Below are 26,673 nucleotides of genomic sequence, written 5' to 3'. Positions count from 1 at the left end.
AGGGAAGGGGAGGGGTCAGGAAGGTCTGTCTCTGCCACTAACAGCTAGAAGACCTCCGCCCTCTGGACTTGTGTTTTTATCCCACAAAATGGCAGGTGGTTGGTTCCTCAGGTCTGCAGGCTGGAAGTCCTGGAATTTCCTGAATTCTTTACAAAACCGAGGAATGGAGGGCAGCGGTACATGCAGGAGATGACTTAGGCCAACACGCTGTTGCTAAGAACAGCAAGCAGGTGTACACGGGGCAACTGGGGAATGGAGGGCAAGTGTACATGGGGAGCTGGGGAACCAAGGGCAGGTGTACATTGGGCAGCTGGAAAAAGGAGGGCAGGTGTACATGGGCAGCTGGGGGAACAGAGGGCAGGTGTACAGGAGGAGCTGGGGGACGGAGGGCTTGTATGCAGGGGAGCTGGGGGAAAGGAGGGCAGGCAGGTGTACTACATGGGGGAGCTGGCTAAAGCCAACTGCTACACTAGAGGCAATCCCATCTACTCCCTGGGAGTGCAGCCACCTGGGGGTGCTAGCCCTGACTCCAGCGTAGCCAGTAAAGGCCTGCAGGACAGAGTGAGCAGACACAGCAGTTCTCTGTCCTGAGAGTTTCCAACTTCAAATGAAAGTTCAATGGCATTTACCCCAAATCTCCATCTCAGCTTCAGTTTCTCAGTCTGGAATGGAAAATTCTATTTTGGGAGACTGTCTAGAGATGCATTTAGACTCAGACGAGGGAAAGCTGGAAAGCACCCTCGGACACAAACTCCCAAAGAGCTGCTGGAAAGGCAGAATGAACCCTGAATTTAAAACAGACTTCAGAATAAAGTCCAAGACAACTCCAGTACCGGGCGGAATGCTCCAGCACCCCATCACAACCCTGGCCCCTCATTCTGTTCCCTCTTCATATTAAAGGGTTTGCTGTCTGTGGTTGCGTTGTGGTGGGAGACTAACTCTGGGGACACAGTACCAGAGTGCTGGCTTTGGGGCTGGATCTCAACACTACCTCAGCAGCCTGAACGTGAGAGGACCTGGACAAAGGTTGGCTGTATGGCTCAGTGATGGATGCACAACCCGAGACTCCCTGACACACAGAACACTTATGGCTGAAATGCCAGCTTGGGAAATATTACCGTTTATCATCTGACCACGACTTTCCTCCCTCCCAATCGCCCCACTAACAAATCACCCATGCCATTAGCTGTGAAAAATAATCAAGATTTCAGAGGAGAGAGCAGCGCATTTTCTTGGGAAGAAAGAAAGCCCGTGCATACATTCCATTTGCATTTTCTTTCTGGCATAATGGATCTAAAAAAAATAACTATAGATTGATTCCTCTAATGTAGGACTACTTTTCGAAAGACCTTTCTGGAGTCTGGCATCTTTAAAGTAAGTCCAGGGTCTGTGCAGAAGGACCTGGAATGCCTTTATTGGCATGCCTTGCTCTGTAAACGAGCTCCAACAGAATGTGGCCTATGACAACAATGTCGTGGCTTGCTTATCGGAGGACTCTTCTCAGTTCAAAGGGTCATTTTCACACTAGGGTCCCAAGCCTTATCAGCAGGCTCCTGGGTCTCACCATTGTAAAACAAAGGAGTCCTCCAGTTGGCACCAATGCAGGCTCACCACACTTCAAAAGCAGCAGCCCAGCATAGAGGATGTGGTGTTTACCCCTCGCCGTGATGCATGCATAGCTTCTGAGAGCGCCTCCTGCCTGGGACAAAGCCCAGGCAGCGGGGCCGAGTCAAGAGCACTGGATTCTGTTCTTGGCATAACAAGGGGAGATGTCTGTCTAACCAGCATTTACTCCCAAAACTGTATACTCAAAAGATTGATTCTCACTCCTGGGAGGTGGTGGCACCCATTTTGGCAGAGGCAGGCAAATCTCTGAGTTCGAGGCCAGCCTGGTCTACAGAGTGAGTTCCAGGAGAGCGAGGGCTACACACAAAGAAACCCTGCCTCAAAAAACAAGTAAGCAAGCAAACAAACAAACAAAGAAGGTAGGTTCTACCAGGGCCAGGAGGCTGTGGAGGCTGTGAAGGAATGGAGATTGTGGAGGCTGTGGAGCAGTGGGGGCTGGTTTCAGAGACCGCACCTTGAACACATCATGGAACTGGGGAGAGTGGCGGGGGAGGCAGCAAGGTGTCTGTAATAATCCAGTCTCTAGGTATCCAAGTGACTTCTGCAGATGCGGATAAAAATAAAAATAAAGAACTCTCCTGGACTGCAGGATGCAACAGGGAAGTCTAGAGGGTGAGGTCTGGCGAGAGCAGCACCTGCTGAGGGCCCTCTGAGGTTCCGGGCTTGTGTTAGAGCTGTGCTCGGTTGGCCTTATTTAAATTCCTTGGAAATCAAAATCCGGCCCGGCGGTGATGGCAAATGTAATCCCAGCTCTTGGTAGGTAGACACAGTCTGATCTCTGAGTTCGAGGCCAGCCTGGACTACAGAGCAAGTTCCAGGAAAGCCAGGGCTACACTCTGTCTTGAAATACAGACAAACAAAAATCAAAATCCAGACCCTATTTTGTCAAATCATAGTCCGCAAGGGAAGCGATGTGGAGGTCCAGTACTCACAGTCAGGCTTACCCCGAGGGTTCACCAGCGCCTGGAGAGCTCTGTGTATCCGAGACACCACACACAGGATGTCCAGACAAAGGCTCAGCAAGCAGGAGGCCAGCGGGGAGGAGCCCCATTTGTTTAGGATCAAAGTTGACTTACAAGGTGTTTGTTTTTTCCCCTCAAAGGTAGACCTGTACACTCTTGGATACCAAGGACTTTTATAAACAAGCAAACACCCTCCTTTGTTAAGGACGGGGTGCAGGTCTCATTGTGTGGGGATCCAGCTTCCTGCGGCCACTCCACTCACCCTAGTGCCGGTCAGCGAATCAGGCCCCGTTTCTTTCCTTCGTGCCCAGTTCTGTGCTAGCAGGCCTGATGGGATGGGCTCTCTTCCTAAACCAAATGAGGACTCAGCAAAAACTCCAGAGAGATTGATGGATTTATTTTTGGCAAGACATCATTTTAGGGGTTTGGGGTGTAGCTGAGTGTACAAACATGTGCCTAAAGGGGGCAAAGCCTGGTTTTGATGCCCTGTGCTAAAATAAATGACCAGACTGTCATACGCATGCCCCGCCCCACTCCTATGGAGAACAGCACCCTCTGCATTCCTTCACCACCTCTGTTCTTCACCCTTCTGGGGTTACTGACCCACACAGTCCCTATCTGCATATGACGCCAGAGGCAAATTGTATAGCCTTTTTGTTTAGCGTCTGCTCCTACACGTAACTTACCTGCTGGACGATAAGCTCACAAAGGCAAGAGTCTGATCTGACTTGCTCACTGATACGGTGGGGTGGGCGAAGAACACCTATGCACAGGGGTCACTCAGTATCTGCTATCTGGATGGCTACAAAGTGCTGTTAAGTTGCTGAGCTGGGGCACGTAAGAGCTGCTCTTGTTCCACAGGCCATTTACCCTCTGCTTCCTTTAAGAACCTTTAATGATTTCCTCATTTCTATGTCGCTCTCTCTCTTAGAAGCTTAGTGTGCCTCCTTTAAAGATTATTATAAAATAGAACATGGATACGATCTCATTGTGCACTGGAAGCTACTCACTGAAGTGTGCACAGCAGCCCCCAAGACTGTAACACTGAAAATTCATTTGGTATTCTCAAATCCTTCGAGACATCATCACCACAATAAAATAGTTCGATAGCATGGCATTCTTCCAAATCGAGACACATTTACGATCTCATAAAAGCAATTAGTTCAGGTTCTAGCCACTGAAACTATATTTTCTATTCTGGGACTTAAAATGTCTTCTATTTCCCCTGTATTTTCCTCTGTGTATGCCTTTGTGCCAAGAAACTATTAAATTCTCCACCAGTTAGGATTCATATTCATTGTCCCCCACCCCCTGCCTCTCTTTGATGTGTATGTGGGCAAATGTGTGGTATGTGTATACGTCATGTATCTGTCTGTGTATGGAGGCAGAAGTTGATGTCAAGTGTCTTCTTTGATTGCTCTTGACCATATTTTTTTTTGTTTTTTGGAAACAGGGTTTCTCTATAGCTTTGGAGCCTGCCCTCAAACTAGCTCTTGTAGACCAGACCGGCCTCAAACTCACAGAGATCCGCCTGCTTCTGCCTCCCAAGTGCTGGGATTAAAGGCCTATTTTTGAGATAAGGTCTCTCACTGATGTGAAGCTCACTGGCTTACCTAGGTTGACTGGCTGATGAATTTCTCGGCTCCCGCCCTAATTCAGCACTAGAGTTACAAATGCATGCTACTGTGCCCACCATTCATGTGGGTGCCGCTGATCCAAACCTTTTATGTGGGTCCTCTAGCTCGTGTGGCTGGCACTTGATGGACCGAGTGGCCTCCCCAACGCTAGTGTCACCTTTATTACAGTTCTTCAGCGGAGGGAGAAACATTACTATTTTTGTAAGCGTGTGGACTCCCTTGTCAATAATAAACGGTTGCTCAAATACAGCTTTAACTACTGTTAGAAAAGAATGCTTCCACTATGGCCTGTGAACCAACACAAACTCCTGGGGCAGTTGGGAAGCTGATGAGCTCAGACCCAGTGTGGACCATGTATGGGTTCTGAGCCATCTAGATGACTTAACTCATTAGCCTCTCCAGATCACCCAGTGAAGAAGAGCCAAGGTTCGTGTTTCTTCTCTCTTATACTATTCCATTTTCTTCTCCTTTCAAATGTCACTTTCCAAAATTATATAAGCACATGCTCTTAAAAAGCAAACAAACGGGGCTGGAGAGATGGCTCAGTGGTTAAGAGCATTGCCTGCTCTTCCAAAGGTCCTGAGTTCAATTCCCAGCAACCACATGGTGGCACACAACCATCTGTAAAGAGGTCTGGCACCCTCTTCTGGCCTTCAGGCATATAGGCAGAATATTGTATACATAATAAATAAATAAATAAAAAAGAAGATAAATCTTCACAGTAATAACACATATGCAGAAGGCCTAGGTCAGATCCATGCAGGTTTTTTTTTAAAAAAAAAAAAAAAAGCAAACAAACTGGGTGTTGGTGGCACACGCCTTTAATCCCAGTACTCGGGAGGCAGAGGCAGGTGGAACTCAGTGAGTTCAAGGTCAGCCTGGTCTAGAGAGTGAATTCTAGGACAGACAGGGTTACACAGAAAAAAAAAAAAACTAAAAAAAAAAAAACTAAAAAAAAAAGCAAACAATGTCTTGTTTTGAAAAATAGTGGTTTCTAATTTCCATCTTTTCCCAAATGAAAGCCTATTTGACTGTTTCCTTGGCAGTGACCTCCACTTCTCTAGGCAGCACTGACTTCCTGTGCCTGTTCCTCTCTCCTCATGCACTCTGTCCCATGCCCCTGCCACGGAAATAAGGAAAACTTGTGAAGACTGTGCAAGTCTCAATAGTCTTCTATTCATCTTTTCAACATGACATCTACTTATTTATCTGTAGAGGGGGGTGTGAGTGTCTCTGTGCATGTGTGTGTGTGAGGGAGTCACAGGACAGTCTTTAGGCTCCTTCCTCCCACCATGTGAGTGCCAACTCAGGATCTAACTCAAGTGTTTAGCTTGGCAGCAAGCCCCTTTCCTGAGCCACCTCACTGATTTCCTTTGTCTTTAACCTCAAATTATACTTTTTGGTGAAATCTTTACTGCTATGTCCCAACTGATGCCTCCTTAGAATTCTGAAGGTAACCCACTGTCTCCTAGTGTCCTGTGTTGTCATTCTGATCTTTGGTTCTCCCCCTTCCCCCATCTTTGAAAGTCTGTAGGACACTCCATGTTCCTGGTGTTCTCGTGTTTTCTGATGATGCACGCTGACTTGAGTCTATTTTTAAGCAATGCACATACACCACTTTGTGGCCCTATTAATCTATTAATTCATATCCTCAAGTTCACACATGTTTCTGGAATTATTTCTTCAACAATATTCATTCTTTCTTTTGCTTTTATTTATACGCTGGATCTCATCACATTCCTGTCACACATTTCTGATTGCTTAATTTTACTTTCTATGAGATTTACTGTGCTGTGTCTTCTAAGAGTTCTAGCGAACAGATTTCTATTTCTTAAGGTATTTCTTCCCAATTTGACAAAGCAACTTAATAAACTAAACACAGAATTCCTAAACTAAACATTTGGAGTTTCAATTGCAGAATAATTTATACTTTTTATCTCTGTAAGCCCTTCTGTTTTTATGAAAGCTCTTCTTTTGTAGCACCCTGTTCTTGTTTGCAGTTATTTCTTTCTCAAATATATATTATATTATGTATTATAATTCCCTCAGCCTCCTTAGATACCTCTGGAAGGTATCCATTCTGTTTCTATTTCCTAGTGATTCTTGGCTATTTATGCTGCAAAGTGAAACACTCAAAAGTTGGCTGGAAGCTGTCTGCTTGGAAGGACAGGACAGGGAAGGAGCCTTTCAATTTGGTGTTTCCTCTGGACTGAAATGACCCTAGGGTTGGACTTGTGGAAACCCAAGTGGAAGCCTGTTACCTGTTTCTCCTGGTTGGTTTAGACATCCATTCCAGCCCTGATATGGCTCCAACCCTGGAGAGCCTTTGTTCTAGTCTCGCAGAAACGATAATCTGCCTGTTTTAGAGAGCTCTTCGGTCTCACTGTGGTGGTTTAGAAGAAAATGGCCCCCAAAGGGAGTGGCACTATTAGGAGGTGTGGCCTTGTTGGAGTGGGCGTGGCCTTGTTGGAGTAGGTGTGGCCTTGTTGGAGAAGGTGTAGTGTTGTTGGAGGAAGTGTGTCACCATGGCGGTGGGTTTGGGGTCTTATATATGCTCAAACCACAACCAGTGTCTCAGTCTACTTCCTGTTGCCTGCAAGATGTCAGACACTTGGCTACTTCTCTAGCACCATGTCTGCCTGCATGCTGCCATGTTGCACCATGATGGTAATGGACTGAACCTCTGAAAATGTAAGCAACCAAATTGTGGTGGTGGTGTCTCTTCACAGCGACGGAAGCCGTAACTAAGACATTCACTACCCACATCAGGACCTGCCTCCTATGCTCACTCACTACCCACATCAGGACCCACCTCTGAGGGTCACTCACTACCAACATCAGGACCCACCTCTGAGGGTCACTCACTACAGGATCCACCTTCGATGTTCCTTAGAACCTATTTGGAACAAAGAAAGAAAGAAAGAAAGAAAGGAAGGAAGGAAGGAAGGAAGGGGGAGGGAGGGAGGGAGGAAGGGAGGAAGGAAGGAAGAACTACATTCTCCAGTTGTGGCTGACTTCCACATATACACAATGATGTGAGGACACACTATGATAAGATAAAATAAAACAAATGTGATTAGGGCTGAAGAGATAGATCAGTAGTTAAGAGCACTGACTACTCTTTCAGAGGACTTGGGTTCAGATCCCAGCACCTATGTGGCAGCTCACAACTGACTGTAACTCTAGTTCTAGGGGACCCGACCCCCTCACACAGACATGCATGCAGGCAAAACACCAAGGTAGATAAAATAAAAATAAATTATATAAAATGATAAATGTCATTAAGACAACAGAATTGAAACCTGGTCTCAAAACTGCTTCTGATCCATTAGCAAGGAGACTACTTTTATTGCTAAGATCAAAGCAACAGGAGGTTTTGAGGACAGATAACTTTAACCCCAGCACTCGAGAGGCATTGGCAGGCGGATCTCTGTGAGTTCGAGACCAGCCTGGTCTACAGAGTGAGTTCCAGGATAACCAGGATTACATAGGTAGGCAGGCAGGCAGGCAGACAGGGATGTAGGCAGACAGGGATGTAGGCAGACAGGGGTGTAGGTAGATAGGTAGATAAATAGACAAAAACGTCAGAAGGTTTTGAGGACAGAGAACTTACTGATACGGTGATCAGTTTTCTGCCAACAAGGGAGACTGTCTTCACAGCCTTGAAACTTTCTAACTTTTTGACCGCTGTGCCTTTCCCTAAAAAGCACCAATAATAAACATAGAATCTGCTGAAATCCATATGTTTTGGATTTATTTTTTAGCAGAGCAAAGTTATTTAAGTTCTGACACCAGCGGCAGCTGCAAACTTAATTTGAAACTGTCAAAAATAGCTCAGTGGTCCTGAATTTCCTGTTTGTCCCCTGCATCTGTCTGCCAGTTTTACAACTTAAAAAAAAGAAAAAACTAAACTAAAATCACCTAAATAGAAGCTACGAGATAAAATTTAGCATCATTTTTATTTAAAGCAAAATCTGTTCAGTCCATCCATGTCTCCGTGGCCATCTAGCCCTTGCAGCGGTCCTTGGCTGTAGGAGAGACACTGGCGATGTTGTCCTGACAGTCCTCAGGCACACAGCTTCCCCAGAGCCGCGGACTAAAGCAGGCCTGGTACAGACTGGGATGCGCTGCCGCTGAACCATAGCTCATGAAAGCCAACTTGTAAAACAAGCAAACAAACAAAAACCCGCGTGAATGCGTGCGGATCTGTGAGTGCACGCCACATACACGCTTGGCAGGGGGGGGGGCAGCACTTCACGTCTGCTGGAGTTACACGTCGTTGTGAGTCACCCCAAACGGGTGCTGGGAATCAATCCTGGGTCCTCTGGAAGAACCACAAGTGTTCTTAAATGCTGAGCCATCTCTCCAGGCCCGAAAGTCAATTCTCCGGCTTAGCATGTGGATGAACACCCCCATACAGTGTTTCCTAAACCAGTGAGCAGGCAAGAAACACCCCTACAGGGAGAAGGTGGGGTGGGTGCATCTACTTAGTTTGAAAACAAGAGCATATGTCTAATTTATGGGTTTGTGTGTTTTAACCCAATGCTTACTTTACTTAGTAATTCAACTAAGATTGAAGGAAGATCTATGCGCCGGGTGCACACGGGCGTGGGCTTTAAAACATGATAAAGAAATACACCCGTAGCCAGAATTTCTCAGTCCTCCTTCTCTTTATCAGTATTAGTGGTCCAGGTTCAGTCCTAGTGGGTCCTAGTGGACTCACAGCCACGGCTGCTGTACCAGATGCGGATGCGGCCCCCTGATGCTTTCGAAAAGGAAAGTTTTGTGTTTCTTTCCCAGCTGAAGTGAATGAAGCGCCCTCTACAGGATGATGAGTAAAATCACCCTTTCCAGGGGTGGTTCTAGAATCAGAGACGCGCACAAAAGATAGCTGTACCCCTCTGAAGTAAATCCTCACGTTCTTGCTGTGTTTCTTCAGCATAACCCAAAAAGTGCAGAAAAGAAAGATGCACACCCTGGCAGTTGTGTGTCTCGAGAGAATGGAAACAGATGCTGGGCTGTGGAGTTAGGCCATTTTGGTGGAACCATTACTGGCTGTGACTGGGGCTAGCCCCTTCATCTTCCACCGGTCTCAGCGGGCCTTCTAGGAAATATGAAACCGGCATTCCTGGAGCGTGGGTGGCATTGACTGGGTGATCCAAGATGAGTGCTTTGCAAGGGGGGGTGGGGGGTGGGGCTACCGTGAGATCTGTGGCCAAGTTGTTATTTTCATTTGACTGAGGTTTCACTTCACGTACTACCTACATTAACCTCAAAATATGCTATTGATGTAAAAGGTTTGTTGGTGTTTGTCTTCTACTTTTATTGATTGATTGATTGATTGATTGATTGGCTGGTCTTGAAGTCCTCCAGCTCCCACCTCCCAGGTGCTAGAATTATACCACTGAGCCACATTAAGCCTGGCAACTCGAAGGGTTTTCAACTTTTAAAAAGTTCTTCCGTGTACGTGGAAAGTTGAAACACTCACAGGGATTAAAGGTGTGCACCGCCACTGTCCAGCGGGGATGTTAACTTTTAAGGTAGATATTACCTAAACTTGATCTTAAGGGCACCTTGGACCTTTTGGTAGCCTTTTCTGAGGACAACAAGCTTTGTGCGATTCCACTGTCTCCTTAGTCCCTCTCGGTGACAAAGCCTACCCATACCTAAAGCAGCTGCAACACAGGGTAAAAATCCGGGGAGACGTTCTGTGGTACAGGTGAGAATCAGCTGGGACCAGAGTCCTAGCACGATTTAGACGCTTGCAGCTTTTATCTATCTGCAAGCTATCCAGTAAGACTCAGCTATCCCATACTTAGTGAAATTAGAACTGTCAACCACACAGTTCACGGTAATGGCCTTTGATGTTAAATACAGTATTCCGAAGCACGTTTTTATTAAACAGGCATTTAAAAAAAATAGTAGCTATCTTCAAAGCCCAGAGCACAGCGCACTGTCCCAGGAGAGCCGTGAGTGCTCACATCAGCTGTGTGGAATTAGCTGATGATCTTAAACATCCTTTCTTCTGAAATATATTTTAACACTTTAATTGAATTGACCATGGCCTTGTTGAACTAATCAGAAGTACTTCCTATCTTTAAGCTAATTTTAGTTCCACTAAGGTCTGCTGTGTGACACAGGTAATTTGAAACAGCATATCCGTGTGTAACACAGTTAATAAAGAAGTGGAGCCGGCTGGGGTCTGGGGGACAAGGGAGAAAGAACGTAAGGTGGTGTCCTACAGGTGAGCCGTTTCCCTCTGTCCTCCCTCAGGGAAAGCCAAGCCATGGCCCCCCTCTCAGGCTGCAGGAAAAAAAAATGCCCTGCCTCAGTCTTTCCAGGACAGGGGTGGGATTCTTCCAACTCTGCGGCCATCTCCGAAGACCCCTGACATGCCTGGCATGCGTACTGGGCTCAGCTTGGCTTTGTGTAGCTGGGCGCAAAATGCTCTGACGTCTTCATTTACAAAATGGAGATGAACATGACAGAAACCAAAGGGAAGAAATTCTGAAAATAAGACATGATGGACGAGTTCTGGAGTGGGGATGGGGACCACGGAGCTGGGATGGGACACATGTGTAGAGCTGGAGAGGGAGACGGGAGAGGGAGAGACAGGCCTATAAACTTTGTATGAAAATGCCACAGGGAAACTTGCTCTGTAAGCTATTTTTTTTTTTTTTTTAAAGCATTTCTAGAGCCAGGCGTGGAGGCACATGCCGGTGATTCCTGTATTTGGGAAGCTGGGTTAGGAGAATCAGGAATACGTTAGCCTCTTACACAGCCAGTTGGACGTTAGCTGGGGATACCTGAGACCCAGTATAAAAACTAAAAGCACAAACAAAAAGTGTTGCTATCGGGCTGGAGAGATGGCTCAGTGGTTAGGAGCATTGCCTGCTCTTCCAAAGGTCCTGAGTTCAATTCCCGGCAACCACATGGTGGCTCACAACCATCTGTAATGAGGTCTGGTGCCCTCTTCTGGCCTGCAGACATACACACAGACAGAATATTGTATGCATAATAAAAATAAATAAATATTTAAAAAAAAAGTGTTGCTATCTGGATGAAAAAGCAGCTACTTGAGATGGCTTTGTGGTCAGTATGTATGTCTATCACAAGCACCCATTAAACATGGGACACTGGCAAGGCGTATATAGCTATATACACATAATCCTTTTCGTTAAAAATTGGGCTATGTGTATGGATGTTTTGCTTGCATGTATGTCTATGCATCATGTGCACTTCCTGTGCCCACAGAGGCAGAAAACTGTCTTGGCTCCCCTGGAACTGAAGTCATGAACGGTTGTGAGCCATCATGTGCGTGCTGAGAACCAAACCAGGGGCAAGAACAAGTAGTCTTAACCATCGGGGCATCTCTTCCGCTCCTACTACTTTACCCACATTCCAAATTCTTATCTTCTGTACCCCCCTTTTTTTGCAGTAAGGCAATTAGAGAATTAAAACGAAATACAAGCACTATCAAATTCACACAGGATGGTTAAATTTGAGTGGCTCAAAGAGGGCTTCTGGCTTTGAGAAAAACCCATCCTTTGCAAAACAACAACAAATGCCTCTTCCTGTAAGGACTTAAGCTCAGGGACTGAGGTCAGAGTTCAACAGGGGAATGTGTGTTCCACATGCATGGAGCCAAGAGTTCAACCCTGAGCACCGGGAGAGAACACAAACAGTCAAAGCAAAAGCAAGCTACAAAGCCGAGTCTGCTTTTATGTTTGCCTGAGTGTCACTTGTTATTTTGGTAGGGGTGAGACAGGGTTTCTCTCTGCAGCCCTGACTGTCCTGGAACTCACTCTGTAGACCAGGCTAGCCTTCGACTCAGAGATCTGCCTGTCTCTGCCTCCCGAGGGCTGAGATTAAAGGCCTGTGCCACCACTGCCCAGTTCTGAATGTCATTTCATAGTGAAATAGTATTCTTTAAAAATCTTAGCTTGTCAAGTTTGCTAAGTTAACAAAAGAGTTAAGTGTGTAAGGCCCAGGGGTCCACAGCTGAAATTCTGACAGGCAGAGGGAAGAGAACTGTTTTACAGTTGAGTCAACTTGTCTCTATAGAGAGTTCCAGGCCTGCCAGGGCTGCACAGCAATGTCCTGCTAGCTTAGGAAGGTTTGGGAGAGCTGGAGGGCAGAAACGGGGGTTGGAGATAATCAGATACATTGAGTATGTGTATGAAAATCTCCATTTATCTTGTAAAAAAACAAAATTAATAAATAACAAAAGATCAAAATACTTTCATTAACTGCCTGAATCATCAGGGAAAAAAATTATATTTTATTGTTCAGGCAGAACCTGAACTAATGGCAAGTTTTCAAATACATCAGGTAGTCAGAGTCCACTGGATAGGCTTAGGATCACAGTGGAAGCCTAGTCAAGAAATCATCTCCGAGTCGACGGGGCTGTGCAGATGCACATCGCCTGGGTCCTTTCACAATCACGCCTGTCCTTGGCTGTGCTCCCTAGAGAGCGGGTCTCATGACTGTGCTTCTCCGAGTTCAAGCCGGAGGATGCCTCCAGGAAAACGCCCTCTCCCCTACTTTCTTCTTTCCCCCTTTTCTAATGAATGCATTGGGCTCAGGGTTTTTTCCCTCCCCCGCTTTGGCATTGCACACGGAAACATTTACGGAATGATACTGGAATAAGTGGCAGTTTTCTCATTTTTCTTTTTAATTAGGAAAAATGCCTACTCCTTAAAACGAGATGCCTTGCTTTGAATTTTATTTGTAATCAAAACACTGCTTTGGAAGGCTTTTTCTGTAGTCTTCGGTCTTCAATTAAACACGTCCTTCTGGGGCTTTGTGTCACTGATGTGTGACAGACCTGCCACTGGCAAATGTTCAATATGGAGTTAAACGGAGCTATTTATTATGTATACAAGTTAAAAAAGCATGGGAATGAATGCCCTTTAGGAAATGAATGGCCTTTAGGAAAAGGGTTTTACACTTCTAAGTAGCAGAGGGGCCACTGCTTGTTCACTTACTGGTGAGAAATGAGCTTCAGTAAGCCGAGAGTACATTTATGCGCCCTATCAGTCCTCGGCTGTAAATGCCATCAAAGGATGCTGGGGGTGTCATTCAGTGATAAAGCACTAACCTAGTGTGCACTGGCCTCAAGTTCAATCCCCAACACTGCATCATTAAAAATAATATGTATAATATAATATAAATATTATTTTAAATGTAAAATTATATACTATATAAAAATATATTTATATAATATATAATTATATATATTATTTTAAATACACACACGCACGCACACCTCTCCCCCCATACACACACACACACACACACACACACACACACACACGCTCTCAGTATGCATCCCTGGCTGATGTGAAACTCATAGAGATCTTCAGCTCCTGCCTCCTGAGTGCTGGGATTAAAGGCGTGTGCCACCACACCTATTTAATTTTTGTTGTTAATTTCAAAATGCTACTGAAAGATAACGTGACTCTTTCAGAGCACAAGCCATTTCCAGTCTACTGCTACTCTATCTGATGGAAGACCGAAAATACCACAGGCTAGTACCACCTGTTACCGGTCTCTATATCTAAAAGGAATACTATAGGGCCTGCAAAGAAGGCCGCTCCCTGAAGGCACCTTTGTCATCTGGGTAAGGCTTCACGTCCTGGGAGCCCTAGCAGAGACAGAAGGGTGGCTCCAAGTGGGAGGCCAGCTTGAAAGTACACAGCAAAACCCAAACCACAACAGCAAAGCTCCGAACCATCTGTGTTTAAATTGGTGAACCGGGAAACCCTCCTTTGCAATCAGACGGGAGAATTCCTGCAGAGGGCCAACTTGTGTGAGCCTGTGGACGCCAGGCTTCCCAGCTCCACAGTGACATGGTAGAGCCTCTGGGCACATCTTCAGGGCGGTGCCAGGCAGAGCTGTTTATCACCTGCACTTCCTTCCACTGGAATTTGTCTGCCTCTTACCTCAGAGAAAAACCGAACTCAGACCTTCTGCTTCCTAAAGATCATTCAAGCTCTTTAGACGGAAACCCAGGGGCAAAGGAGGAACTCGCCAAGCTACACTCATGCAGGGTTCTATTTTTCTGTCCTCCACGATTAGACAGTGTGACTCATTATTTCAAAAGAAACACAGACAGTGAGCCAGACACTTCATTTTGTGCTTCCGCAATGCAAACAAACCTTTAAATTATATTCAACTTTCTGTTGGGTCCAATAAATCCTTCCAAATACCACGTCTCTAAGTCAGGCACGAGATCTCTCTTGAGTCAGCAATTCTCTGACACCACCCAGGGGGCGTGAAGGAGCACAGCAGCTCCAGAGAGCACCAGAGAGTGCAGAGAACAGAGCAGAAACTGGAAACTAGAAGCAAGCAAGGGCATTACCTTATGTGACTCTCCTGGCCACATACAAGGAAATGCCAATGCACTTTCTCCAGCTAACATTGCAAGGGTAGCACACATGGGCAGCTGCTGCACAGACCGGGGCTTTGGGTTTTAATTGCACAATACTAAACAAAGCTAAGACTGTTGGCTTGTGCTTCTATACAGGGAAATCCAACACTCTAGGCCTCTGGTAATTTATTGAGTTCATATCCTACCACGCAATGTCACAAATAGGAAAATTGAGAGAGTCACACATTGTTAGTATGTTCCACTTTCGAAGGACTATGGTCAACCAACCCAGCGAACCTTTAATTTAGAAAAATGACACGAATTTCCAATTCAGGACTTTGCAATTCATAAAGTAGGAAAACTTGCTGCTACGTTTCAATAACAACTTAGTGGTAGCTGGTTGTAATTTATTTGGATATAATTGAAATGATGGTTTTGAATCAAAGTAAAATGAATGATGGATAATGACTGGAATGGTATCTTTCGGAAAAAGGAGAAAGCTAAATAATGAAAAGCCAAAACATGTGTCTTGAATTATTTACTTATTTTTACAAGGGGTGCATGGGTGGAGGTCGGAAGACGACTCTGATGAGCCAGTTCTCTCCTTCCATCCACATGGGTCCTGGGAATAGAACTCACGTCCTCGTGGTTCGCAATCCACACACACACACACACACACACACACACACACACACACACCTCACACCTCACACCTCACCCTCCTCTCTCTCTCTCTCTCTCTCTCTCTCTCTCTCTCTCACACACACACACACCTCACCCTCCTCTCTCTCTCTCTCTCTCTCACACACACACACACACACCTCACCCTCCTCTCTCTCTCTCTCTCTCTCTCTCTCACACACACACACACACACACACACACCTCACCCTCCACTCTCTCTCTCTCTCTCTCACACACACACACACACTCTCACACCTCACCCTCCACACACACACACCTCACCCTCCTCTCTCTCTCTCTCTCTCTCTCTCTCTCTCTCTCTCTCTCTCTCACACACACACACACACACCCCTCACCCTCCACTCTCTCTCTCTCTCTCTCTCTCTCTCACACACACACACACTCTCACACCTCACCCTCCACACACACACACACACACACACACACCTCACCCTCCTCTCTCTCTCTCTCTCTCTCTCTCACACACACACACACCTCACCCTCCACTCTCTCTCTCTCTCTCTCTCACACACACACTCTCACACCTCACCCCCCCCCCACACCCCACCCTCCTCTCTCTCTCTCTCATACACACACACACCTCACCCTCCACACACACCACACAGACACATATCACACATACACCTCACACACTTCATCCCCCACAATCACACACAGACACACACATCACACAGACACATACCACACACACACACCTCACAGTCCCCTCCCCCCACAGTATTTTGAAAATTTAAGAACAGTTTATATGACTTAGGTACAGTATGATTCCAATGCCATACTTTAAAAATTCATAAAAAGAGACGATAACCTAGGGGCTACATATCAAAATGTCTACAGTGTTTTATATAAAGTTAATGAACAGACATGTTACTCAGTATTTTCCAATCAGCATGGACTGGAATTACAATGACAGCCGAAGCCTGATCCTTGGGAAACTGAGGTGTGTTTGTTATGTACTTCACACTAACACTCATTGTCTGCAGAGAATAATTCACCACTGTGAACAAGACTTGGATTTTGAACACGAGCCCTAATATTTGTCCCTTAAATGTGTGTGTGTGTGTGTGTGTGTGTGTATAAGACCTGTGGATAAACTATTTCATTGCCTGTTAAATAGCCATTTGTTAAGTCTAGACAGCAATAATAGCCATTATTTATAATGTGGCCATTCAATGTACTTGGGGGAATTGTATAATAAACAGGTAATATGACCTATACCCCCTGGACCACATATTCTGAGACAGGGCCACAGTGGGGAAGGAGGAAGGAAGGAGGGAAGGAGAGAAAGAGCACAAAATGCTACTGGTAGCCACAAATCACTTTGCAATGGGAAGGCTAAACTAGCATGAGCATCCGTCCCTTGTTTGGCGTCTGTTCATGTGCTACAGATAGTACTTCCTCCCCATTTAACCAAAGGCCCTAAGGCCAAAACTAGCCTGCTCTCTGTTCCTCTGCAGTATTAGGCCATCACTAGCTGTCTAGCTGTTGAGACAGTCTTCACTGCAGCTTCGACAAAGTTCCAAGTACCCTTAAACGGGTCCAGAAAATATCCGACATCACAGCGATCTGTCTTACTATTTTTGCCCAAGGTCTGCTTATAAAGAGGAGCTTAGACTTAGGGAAATCACCCCAAATCACCAGGTCATTACAGACTGGGGAGAGGCAACAACTGTCTTGTCCATCTAGGGTTCATGATCAACAGAACCACCATATACGGGCTGCCCAGGTATGCTTGCTTCAGCATGGCCAGGGCATACGTTTCATTCCTTTACAATTTCAGAGGCAATGACGGAAAGAAGGACTCTGTGGAAGAAAACCATAGACCGATGGCTGGGTAAGGGCTTGGAAATCTCCTTCACTGACACCGGCACCTGGTGGGCACGGGGCAGACAGACCAGAACAGGAAGCAGCATGCATTTGCAGAGGCAAGACAGAGGGTGCCCAGGGGAGTCTGGGAAGGGTAAGAAGGGTAATAAAACCACACAAGCCGTGGGAGTCCTCAGATGAGCCAGCCCTACATGAGAGCAACAGATTGAGTGCTTAGCATGTCTGGTGAGTCACGCATGCATTAAGAGCTTCCCACATGATGGTGGGTTTGCTCCCCATAGACACGGCGGAGGTAGGCCTTACTAAGCACCTGCCAAATTGCTATCTTGTCTAGGGCGGCATGACGTGTGAAGCGAGAGCAGGGGTCTGCCAACTTCCCTCATTGGATTGCCTCTCCTCATTTTTTTTTTTTTTACCCTGATGCCTATAGTCCTTGAAGCTATGAAAGTGGTTTTTTTTGTTTTGTTTTGTTTTTAGCTACTGGAGAAAAATAACAAATAGGACCCAGGAGAGAGTGCTGTAGCAGATACCTATCTATGATCTTTGTCTTTCAAATACCATTTTTCCTTATCCTCCTGTGGAGATCATTTGTCTTTGGCAAGCTGTGTGATTAGCTTTTTTTTTTTTTTTTAACTTGACACAAGCTCCAGTCATTTAGGAAGAGGGAAAGTCAATTGAGAACAAAACAAAACGAAACAAAAATGCTTCCTGAAGATTATCCCGTAGGCAAGCCATGGGGCATTTGATCAGGAATGATGGATACAGAAGGGCCCAGCCTATTGTGGGTGCTGTTACCCCTGGGCAGGTGGTCCCCAGCTCTATAAAAATGCAAAGTGAGCAAGCCAGGAACAACAAGCCAGTAGGCGGTATCCCTCTATGGCCTCTGCGGCAGTTCCTACCTCCATGTTGCTGCCATGCTGGAGTTCCTGACTCTGTGTCACTCAGTGATGCAAAGATGAGGACATCTGAGCCAAACGATCCCCTTCCTCGCCAAGCTGCTTTTGGTCATGATCTTTATACAGAAATAAAAAAAAACTAAGACAGAAGTCATCTCTCATTCCCTCTGGTGGCCTGCTTTTGAAGTTGACCACAGTAATGCTTCAAACGTAAGCAATTAGAATCCCATTTCCTGGACCAGAAGTCATCTTGGAGCTAGCATGATGGCTGATGACACCCGAGCTCGGCCCTGGGATGTTCCTGAACAACTGAGAAGGTGTAAGTTTCAGTTGCCGCCAGGCCGCATGCTGCACCTGAGAAAGATGCCAGTGCAGGAGGAAGAAGGCGCAGGGGGTGGAGGCTGGGTTCTAGGTAATCATCAAGCAGATGGTGCTTGAAGCCGATTTGCTCCTGGGCTTCTTGTCTGAACGAAGCAACAAGTTCTTTTTCTCCAGAAGTGGTTTTGAGAGACCTGATAGGGATCAGAGTCAGGACAGATGAACTAGAGATGAGCAGGCCCAAATGTAGACAGGTCGTCAGGACGGCCTGCATTATACGACCATTGAGGATCAAGCAATGAGGATGACAAGGCCCCTCTTCCGTTGGGACAGGAGCTGTAGCTGTGAAATGGAGGCACAGCTGCCAGCGGTCAGCAGTTACTGGCTGTCTAGTGTGAGTCGGCGGGAAAGTGCAGGAAAATGGTAACAGACAAGACAAGGGCCTTCCCTCCTCGGAGGGAGGAAACGCTTAAATACTGTCTGAAAAATGTGCCCAGAAACTTCCTGTCTTTGTCTTCCAAACACACACACGCTGTCCTGGAAAGTGAAGATGTTTCTGGTGCTGTAAGCAGACAGCCCTATAGTCCTCATAACTATCCCCCAGCAAGCCCTTATTTTCCTATAAACCACGGTGCCTACTGCTTACAATCAGTTATGAATGAAGAATTCTGCAATGAAGTTGAGAAAGCCGGCCGTCTTTATAAAGAGGCACAGTTCTCTGCGTTAAGCGAAAACAGCGACGAGTCCTCTGTGCCTTGGTAAATGTATTCCTAAGAAAGCAGCAAGGAACAAGCTTCAATACCGTGCAGGACTGAACAAAACGTCAAGTATGTTCTAGTTCTTGTTCGGAACTTGGCCTTCTGAGGGAGGTGAAGTGAAAGAGGGGCGGAGCCCTTTAACTACAAACCAACATCCTAGAGATGTTTGATAGCTCTCCCAGTTGACATTCTAGTCAGCGTGAGAGGAAAATCGACCCCGCCCTACTCCAGGCTAAGCTGGGATACACTGCATACCCCATGTACCTCCCTGGCTTCATTTTAGATGGCGTCTGGCACATTAAAAGATGGACATATTTTAAAAGTTACTTTTAAAAGAATACTAAAAGTTACTCTACAAAACCTAAGCCAATGGAAGTCTGTAACACGATTCTTCACCTCTCTACGTCGGCCCGGGGAGCATCACCAGAGGACAGCATTTCTCCCCAGAAAGAGACAACGCCATGGCAGGAAGGTTATGGCAGTGAAGGCTGAGAGCCTGGACTGCAGCTGCCTCCTGAATACAAATTCTCCACTCAGCCGTCACAGCACACAGGCCTTAGGAAAAGTCTCTGGAAGACAGAGTTTTCATCTGTGAAATGGGACGGAGAACAGGGCTGTTGAGAACATTAAATACTATACTGACCACACGCTGCTCAGCACGCAGTAAGGAAGCAGCTATGTACGCCAATTTTAAGATAAAGGCTATTGCTGTTTGTTTGTTTGAGACAGGGTTTTTCTATAGATCCCTGGCTGCCCTGGAACTCTCTCTGTAGACCAAGCTAGCCTTAAACCCAGAGATCCATCTGCATCTGCCTCCTGAGTGCTGGGATTAAAGGTGTGTGCCACCATTCCCTGAATCAAATGGTAATATTTTAAGAGCAGACAAGAAACTGACCATAGCTCATCCCACATGAAATATCCCGCCTCCTTTCCTACGAAGTCCTCCTCTGTGCTTCTGCTCAGAAATTTTCCCTTAACCTGAACAAAGTCTTTAGGAGCAGAGGAAGATATCTGGATTTTTGCTTTTTAAAAAGAAGTATGTGGGTTGGGCACGGTAGTTTACATATTTAATCTCAGTACTCTGCAGGCAGAGCCAGTCTGATCTGAGAATTTGAGGATACCTTCCCTGGTCGACACAGCAAGTCCCAGGCCAGTGAGACCTGCCTCAAAATAAATAAATAAATAAATAAATAAATAAATAAATAAATAACAAATAAAGAAGAAGAAAACAAAAGCATGTTGTGTCAGTGCTCCACCACTATGATAAATATTGAGACAGAGTGTTTGCCTCTGTTCACCACAGTCCAGGAGTGAGAGAGAGCATCTTTTGTCTGGAAGGTTCTGGTGAAGGTACCAACTGTCAGTGGAGAACAAAACTGTTCACTTCACGGCTAAAAATCCTAGGAGAATAAAAAAGAAGCATGCTCCCATGAGTCCCTGTCGGGCACATCCCCATAAACCCTATGGAACTGACCCCCTTTAACACATGGGCAGCAGGGGCACACTTAAGACTCAAACTATAGGGGGACAGTGGTGCCCAATATCCGGAAGGCAGAGGCAGGTGGATCTTTGAGTTCAAGGCCAGCCTGGTCTACAGAGCCAATTCCAGGACAGCCAGGAGTACACAGAAAAACCCATCTCAAAAACAAACAAACTAACTAACTAACTAACAAAGACTCACCAGAAAGTACCCTATAGCCTACATTCAGAAACAAAATTATTCAAAAAACACTAGCAAAATGTCAAGAAATGTTACAATGCGAACAGAGTCTATGACAGCCAGGGGATGGTTGAAATGGAGCTCAGACAGTGTTCATTACAACAGCAGAGAGATTAGTACTTACAATTTATGTTTTACAGAAAAAGAATTATTTGGCTGAGCGGTGGTAGCGCACGGCTTTAATCCCAGCACTCAGGTGGCAGAGGCAGGAGGATCTCTGTGAGTTCAAGGCCAGCCTGGTCTACAAAGTGAGTTCCAGGACAGGTAGGGCTATATTACACAGGGAAACCCTGTGTAGAAAAACAAAGCCTGGTGCAAAACCAAAAGAACAAACTGCAAATACTCTGAAAAGACCCTCAGCTCATCAATACACCTCAGGACACATTTGGGGATGGCATAGTTAAATGATATAATAAACCAAAGTGGACTGCTAAATCACCGGTAGACAGCGATGTGTCAGGAAGAAATAGAGTTAGCTGAGTAGACAGGACGAGGGAGAGTGAAGGAGATTTGGTCCATGGAAAGCACTTCTCACAGAGATGATGCTGACAGAAACCACCAAAAGTAACATCCTCAGTGAGCAACGTATCCACCTTCATCCTGACAGGATCTCCTCTTTGACCTGCAACTCACCGCTGGGGCTAGATGATCCGGTCAGTGAGAGCAGGGATCCTCCTGCCTCAGCCTCTCCAGGGTTGGGATTAGAACCAGTGCATCTTCCATGAATATTCACACAGGTTCTGGGGATAAATTTCAGGTCTCTGTGTTGGCACAGCAGGCACTCTATCGACAGAGCCATCAAGCCCGGCTCTTCAATTAGAACCCTGAAGCAAAGTCTTCCATGTAGTGCTCAAGAATGCTTACAAACTCACTTTCGTGGCCCAAAAACTCAGCTTTACTGGCTGAATGGTACAGTTTTCGTGGGTGTGCTGAGAACCCCAGTTCTCTGTTTCACTGTGGTCTGCCTTCTGCTTTCCTCACAAGAGGACTCAACAGTTCTGACCAGATAAACCCGGTTTTGTTTTGAATGAGCTCCAAGTTCGAAGAACTCCTGTATGTTTACTAATCAGAGAAACCCGAAGAGTCATGAAATTCGCTTTCCATGGTGAGGACAGTTTCTACCCCTGTAATGCTATTTCCATGATACACTTTGGTCTCATAATAACAGGCTCCTAGGACGGAAAGATCTTAGTGAAGAACCCAGCATGTCCTGGGAAGAAGTGGTACCCGGTGGGAAAGGAAAAGGCTGGGAGGCTCTTAGACTTAGTTTTGAAATTTCAGCTTATTCTTCCGAAAAGGATGCTAACAATGGTGCTCACAAGGTCCTTAGGCTGATGTGTACAATGGCAGATGCATACAGATGCATGAGCGCCTGCTGTACTGTGTGTGGCTGAACCTTTCTGGGCCCACTTTCCAGCTTGCCTCTTCAGAGCTATGATTCTCCTGACAGACTATGCAAGTTCTCCAAGGCCCAGCTTTCCTGCCCTCAAAGCTCAGAAGAGAACACCTCATGACGTTATTTTTCAGTTGTTAGACTTTTCGTACGGCTTGAACCCAGGGACCCATGCATGCTAAGCAAGTGCCTTTCTCCTGAGCCATAACCCTAGTCATCGTGTTATTTCAAAATACTGCGTGGGATAATACGCATTGTGTTCAAATAATATGAACTGCTATTATAAGGCCCGCTTAGATTAAAAGCTAGGCATTAGATAGCCCTATTTTCTAAGTTCTCACATTAATAGTGTTATATATCATAAAGGGAGCTGCTTATAGCTGATAGTGTTTATTTATGAGAAGACCATACTTATATATACTATATATACTATGTGGAGTAGAAAAACACATACTTTAGGTCACCCTAGAATATTAACACAAATTATTATGTGTTTCTAGGCATAAGACAATATGGAAAACAGAACTGGGGACTCTGTGAAGATTTCCCCTGGGAGGACAATAAGGCATCGACACGGACCAGAATGACTAACTCCGCCATGTGTGGATGCTAAGTGCTAAAGAAGAGATAAAATAATAAACACTGCTGGGGTTCTGAGGAGCAGGGCTGGCTGGCTTGTGGGAGGTAAGTTCAAAGGAAAGGGTGGATTCTGAGCTGGTCCTTAGAGAGCAGCCTTGGGAGGGGAGCAAGCTGGAAGTCATCATTACAGATGGAAGAGGGCTCTGCCCCGTCTACCCCACCTACCAGGAAAGACGCACCCTGGGTGTCTGAAGACACAACCTTTGGTCTTGGCGGAAGAATGGCTCCTACATTCCTAAACCCGAGACCTCACAGGAAGCTGGAAGAAGAGCCTCACCAGCACAGCAATCAACGGCTCTCACCCATCCCAGTGGGTCTCATTCCTAGGTCTGTATGGTGTGAAGCTCTGATGCTTGAACCAGACAAGCTCCGAAGGAATCCACACCCATGTAGAACCAAGTTAACCACAAGGGGGACAGCAGGAGAGGCTGGCTGCCCAAAGCTCATCTTGACAGTCTCCCCAGCCATGTGCTGAGTTCTCAGTGCAAGGATTACCTGGGACTCCAGGCTCTGTCTTTCCCTTAGGCCCCAGACCTGGACTGCCATGGCCTATGGAAACCTATGGGTGGCTCAAGGGTCCTGCGGCTGAGCTCGTCCATCCCAGCCCTGTCTCATGGGGTGAATGGCTATCTGAACCAGGAGCCTGTGAATGCTTACTTGTACACAAGACAACTTAGTTGTTCCCCAGTCTGGCCTCGCCTCCTCTAATCTCTCAATCCTCCAGACTGCTCCCATAAAGAAAGTCCCTGCCAGATAACATCTGACCCCTCTCGCACAGCACGGAAGGGCATCATTAACTGGCCCCAGCCCACCAGCCTATCTGAGCTGTTGCTACTCTGCCTTGAAATGTACCCTTGGCAACATCTAATTTCCTGAGCAGTCCTTGACCCTCCCCAGCTTTGGGGCCACCATGCTGACAACTGGTCATGTCTCATCTTCTGGCTTCAGTGCCAGCACTAACCCTGCTTTCATCCTCTCTCGGTACCCTTCTGTGTGCGGAGAGGCGCGCGTGGCGCTGGGCCACGGGGGTCATGGATAACTCAGGCTTGGACTTGGGACCTTCTCTGTAAGCATCTGGAGAGCACGTGCAGGAACCCAACCAAACAGACATGTGTCAAGTATGACTAAACTCCAAAATGAAAGCAGGGTCGCTTGCTCGAGGCCAACAAGTTGGGAGAAACCTGCTACCAACAACCAACATTAGTGTATAGGGAGAGACGAACGGGACAGTCTCCACCACTTCGTCCTTTCTTTGAACCCAGCGAAATAGCCTGTTTCCACACCTTATGTATATTGTGATAGGACGAGGAAGAAAAGCATTATGTGGTGTTACTGTGTTTTGTTTCTGTTACAGGGTCTTACTTTGTAGAACGTAGCCCAGGCCTTGAATTCATGGTGACCTTTCTGTCTTAAGACTCCTGAGGTGGGCAACATGGTGCTTGTTTAAAAGAAATAGCCCCTCGCGTCTTACCTGAATTTACAGTTCTGGAACTATCTTTAGCTGTGCTCAAATTTATCTAGACTATTAACACCTGTATTCAAGTTCTAAAACAAGAAGCCAAGGAAACTCAGAAATGCTTAGAGCGAGGAAAGGCAACCGGGGTTCACCGGAGCTTTGAGAACTCCAGGAGACACCATGACTGTCAGAGAGAGGGCAACACATGGATTCATGCCTGGAATAACAAGACAAAACCCCAGCATCCCTGAGTTTTGAGTGGTTGACTACTTGTAATCATTTACTTCCCTCGAGGATTAATAGAAACCATCTGTTTGATGATGAAGCTGAGCGAGCGGTGCAATTGTTGGAAGAAAAATGTGCCACGGTCAGCAGAAAAAGTCGGATCGAGGAAGCCTGTTAGGCATACATATTTTTTTTAAATAATTAAAATCACATTCATTAATTAAAAAAAAGTTGTGATCATGCCTCTATGTCTTTACTTATTTGCACCACCCTGTTAATATGCACCTATCTAACCTTCAATTTTCCTGTGCAGTATCTTCAGCAGCTATAATTGCACAGCGGCGGAGCACACCTCAGGATGCTGAGGGGACCGTGAGAACAGAGATGGGAAAATGAATGTCCACTGTGAACGGCCTGGCTACCTCTGGGGCTGATGCCTTTATGTCACAGAGTCATTTGTCTTCCCAGCAAACAGGGAGACGGTTGTAAGCCCTGCAAACAGACTTCCTTTGGACTGGCCTTATCTCGGGCTCTGGGTGATGCTGACCACAGTCATGCTAGCAGATGGGGAAGAACCCCGGGGAAGACAGGAGGCTTTTGTTGCCCAGCAGCCTAAAGAACAGGGAGCCAGCAACTTCTCAACGGCTGTAAATATTGATCCACCTGCAAAGAATGAGGGTCTCATCTCTGTATGGCGGCAAACAAGCCGAGGGAGAGGAGACCCTCGCAGGGAGCAGCACACATGTGTGAGCCAGGGGCTGGAGCTGGTCTCTGCTTTGTGTGTGGCCCAAGGGAAGGGCAGATGTTCATCTGGCCATTTCCCTTCTTAAAAGAAGCCAGTAAACTGTCTGCTTTCAAAGGGTCCTCTGCTGGACCCAGCTAATTTCATAAGCAGAGATTACACACTTACTAACCGACGGCAAGGAAGATTTTTAATTCATAAATCAACTGACGGCTAATTTTCAGTATCCTAGCCATCTCTCTCTCCCTTTCTCGCTGCTTTACAAACACATAGAAACTAAAACAAAACAACCCCCCCCGACACAAAACCCTTAAACCAGTGAACCAACTGAAACAAACAAGCAAACAAGTAAAGCAATCCTAAAATCAAGAACTCCATTAGCCATTTACCGTAATTGTACTTCCAAGAAAGCAACTTAATGTCATTACGTCCCTGTCTGCTTCTGTAGCATGGGGGAAATCACAGCTTCTCCGTGTTACACACAAAAAGGTAGAAGGTGTGGGAACTCAGGAAGATAATTTGTAGTACTAAGTATAGAACCTGGATCAGACAACTCATCAAAGGAGAGCTGGTTTATTATTTCACTCCTTCCATTCCTGCCCATCAGTCCCAACAACCACCAGTAGGGGGCTCCACCTAGAAGGCATCGTTTCCCTAAAACAATTTTTTTAAATGATCTTTAATTTATGTGCATGGCGTTTTGCCTGCATGTATGTCTGTATGAGGGTGTCAGATCTCTTGGAACTGGACTTACAGATGTTTTGAGTTGCCATGTGGGTGCTGGGAATTGAACCCACGTCCTCTGGAAGCGCAGCAGTGCTCTGAACTGCAGAGCCCTTCACCTCTCCCCTTGAGAAGAACTAAGGGAGGAGTTGGTCTGGGGCAGCTGGGAGGGAGCCAGCACTTGTATGGGGAACGCACATAAAGACTCTGCAGTTTCAGCAAACAGCAAATTTCTGGATAATGGGAATGGTCTCCTTGAGTACAGGTATTTCACAACAGGCTTTTTTTTTTAAATCTATTTATTCATTTTGTGTGTGCACTATGGATGGATGCAGAGGCCAGAGTATAACTATAGGAGTTGTCTTGTCCCTCTCCTTCCACCATTTGTGACCCAAGCATCAAACGCTGCTCAACCAGGCTTGGAAGCCGGCACCTTCACAGGCCGCGCCATCTCACTGGCCCCAGTGCAGGGCATTATGCTGAAATTTACTTTGTTTACTGTAAAATTCTGAGGGAGAACGAGAAAAATAAGCTATAATTTCAAAGTTGAAACCTTCAGAATTAAGTGAAAACCTATTTTTAAAAAGTCCAAAATAGTAGCTGAAGACTGTTTTTAAGAGAAGCAAGGATGTTTCCCTGATCATCTTGCAAAAGGGAGACTAGAACAGAGGGCTGG

The 26,673-nt window shown here is 46.1% G+C and overlaps 1 protein-coding gene across 1 annotated transcript in view; it reads right to left on the bottom strand.

Moving 5' to 3' along the window:
- The window catches only part of Prickle1 (prickle planar cell polarity protein 1), a 92,744-nt gene that overhangs the window by 36,022 nt on the left and 30,049 nt on the right, over positions 1–26,673 (bottom strand). The gene's annotated exons all lie outside the window — the stretch shown is intronic.

This window comes from Microtus oregoni, unplaced genomic scaffold (assembly GCF_018167655.1).
Source record: "Microtus oregoni isolate MIOR12 unplaced genomic scaffold, Mior012 000022F_ref0000154, whole genome shotgun sequence".
Lineage (NCBI taxonomy): Eukaryota > Metazoa > Chordata > Mammalia > Rodentia > Cricetidae > Microtus > Microtus oregoni.
Note: the sequence above shows the minus strand (reverse complement) of the source record. Positions and strands in the feature narration are given on the sequence as shown.